This window comes from Diprion similis, unplaced genomic scaffold, assembly GCF_021155765.1.
Source record: "Diprion similis isolate iyDipSimi1 unplaced genomic scaffold, iyDipSimi1.1 ptg000070l, whole genome shotgun sequence".
Classification (NCBI taxonomy): Eukaryota; Metazoa; Arthropoda; class Insecta; order Hymenoptera; family Diprionidae; genus Diprion; species Diprion similis.
The window spans coordinates 1-2,500 of record NW_025725019.1 but is presented as its reverse complement, the minus strand read 5'-3'; the positions used below and the strand labels follow the sequence as shown (position 1 = coordinate 2,500).

General features: G+C 59.0%; 2 non-coding genes across 2 annotated transcripts in view; both read right to left on the bottom strand.

The window, feature by feature from the left end:
* LOC124415645 overlaps nt 1-357 on the bottom strand; it is a 3,948-nt gene extending 3,591 nt beyond the window's left edge. Inside the window, exon 1 of the ribosomal RNA XR_006930580.1 lies at nt 1-357. This exon is cut by the window's left edge and continues 3,591 nt beyond it. This is a non-coding gene — a ribosomal RNA (large subunit ribosomal RNA).
* Nucleotides 358-777: 420 nt separating this feature from the next.
* Nucleotides 778-933, bottom strand: LOC124415640. Its single transcript, XR_006930575.1, has one exon. It is a non-coding gene; the product is annotated as a 5.8S ribosomal RNA (ribosomal RNA).
* Nucleotides 934-2,500: the final 1,567 nt, after the last annotated feature.

Below are 2,500 nucleotides of genomic sequence, written 5' to 3'. Positions count from 1 at the left end.
CTATCGGTCTCGTGGTCATATTTAGCCTTAGAATGGAGTTTACCACCCACTTAGAGCTGCACTCTCAAGCAACCCGACTCTGAGGAGAGATCCTCCCGTGGCGCGTCCCGGTCACTACGGGCCTGGCACCCTCTGCGGGTAAGTGGCCCCATTCAAGATGGACTTGGACGCGGGCCCGACGCCCCGGGATAAGTGGATCCTCCCAAACACTACATTTCCCGGCGGCAGGACCGCGGGATTCAGTGCTGGGCTGTTTCCTGTTCGCTCGCCGCTACTGAGGAAATCCTAGTTAGTTTCTTTTCCTCCGCTTAGTAATATGCTTAAATTCAGCGGGTAGTCTCGCCTGCTCTGAGGTCGTCGTGATTATCGCTGTACTTCGACGTGGTAACGGCGGTTAAGCACGGACACGCGAGGACGGCAATATAAAATCAGTCACGGAAACGACCGGAACACGGCTCCGCCCTGCGGGCAAAGCGACGTTCGCGGAATTCGTTAGCATGAGCGGCGACCGGCCGCGCGGTGAAAGGTCGGTGTCGCCGTGCCGGATTCGTTCGTTCTCTCGCCCACTATCGCTAGCACCGGGAACGTGACGAACGGCAGCGACAGCTCGACCCCGCGATCAGCGGTGACGCGTCGTAACCGTGACATACGTGTTCGTTTGAGGCAACGCCATCCGTTGACGCGCGGCTGGCGCGCGACACGGACGGCGAGAACCCAGTCATTCGCTCGTGTGTGCAGGGAAATCCCGTGCCTACAGAGCAGTGTGTCGTTGTGAAACGACCCTCAGCCAGGCGTGGTCCGGGAATTGTATCCGTGGACCGCAATGTGCGTTCGAAATGTCGATGGTTCATGTGTCCTGCAGTTCACAAGTTGACGCGCAATTAGCTGCGTTCTTCATCGACCCACGAGCCAAGTGATCCACCGTTCAGGGTAATCATATGTGAATTTCGCATGTAAGTGCGCAATTACGGTTGTTACCGGCCTTCTGTGATAGTTTGTATATAACGCGGCGCCCGCGTGCTTCGGCCCTCGCGCGGAGAACCGCGCGCGGGAGGAACGGGCGCCGCGCGTCACTTTTCGATTTGTACGATACGTTCAAGAGCCGTCGTGTCCCGCAACCGCTGGGATTGCGGGCCGACGGCAGTGGGCCGGCGGCGGCCTTGGGCCGCCGCCGCGCTACGTCGTACGGGCGAAGATTCGCGTTCCAACCTGCCGCGTGTGCGGCCCCGCATGTCCGGGCGCGGGCGGCGTGTGAGCCGCGACGCCCCGGATACGCGGGATAGGTTGCCCGTGACGTAGCGCATAGACCAGTCTCGCACTTGACCCTCGTCGGACCCTACCAAAGTCCGACGAGACGCGGCCAGACCTCGGCACCGAAGGCGGACCGACCCGCCGCTGCTCCGCCGTGGCGGAGTGACGGGTCGCTATGTGCCGCGCACGAATCGGTCGTCGGGCGGGGTAACGCCGGCGAGCGCGCTCGTCGTGACCGCGGCGAACGCTGGACCCATCGGATCCGGCGTCAGCGCCGCTCATTTTGGTACGACGGATGTTGCGCGCCGCCGGCCACCCAGGCCCGACCGTTACGACGTTCTATAAGGTCTCTTCAAGAGTATTTGTTACGGCGGGGCGTACGCGCCGCAAGCGGCGATAACGACCCCGCCCTCACGAATCGCTGCTTCAGGCAGTACGAAACGTTAATGATCCTTCCGCAGGTTCACCTACGGAAACCTTGTTACGACTTTTACTTCCTCTAAATGATCAAGTTTGGTCATCTTCCCGGCAACATCGGCAATGCCGAGACATTGCCGCGTACCAGTCCGAAGACCTCACTAAATCATTCAATCGGTAGTAGCGACGGGCGGTGTGTACAAAGGGCAGGGACGTAATCAACGCGAGCTTATGACTCGCGCTTACTGGGAATTCCTCGTTCATGGGGAATAATTGCAAGCCCCAATCCCTAGCACGAAGGAGGTTCAGCGGGTTACCCGGGCCTTTCGGCCAGGGAAGACACGCTGATTCCTTCAGTGTAGCGCGCGTGCGGCCCAGAACATCTAAGGGCATCACAGACCTGTTATTGCTCAATCTCGTGCGGCTAGAAGCCGCCTGTCCCTCTAAGAAGATTTATTTGTACGCCGGTAGTAAAAACCGCCCGACCGAAGCCGGGGGCCTTCGAGATACCGGAAAGTACGCCTATTTAGCAGGCTAGAGTCTCGTTCGTTATCGGAATTAACCAGACAAATCGCTCCACCAACTAAGAACGGCCATGCACCACCACCCACCGAATCAAGAAAGAGCTCTCAATCTGTCAATCCTTCCGGTGTCCGGGCCTGGTGAGGTTTCCCGTGTTGAGTCAAATTAAGCCGCAGGCTCCACTCCTGGTGGTGCCCTTCCGTCAATTCCTTTAAGTTTCAGCTTTGCAACCATACTTCCCCCGGAACCCAAAAGCTTTGGTTTCCCGGAAGCTGCCCGCCGAGTCATCGGAGGAACTTCGGGCGGGATC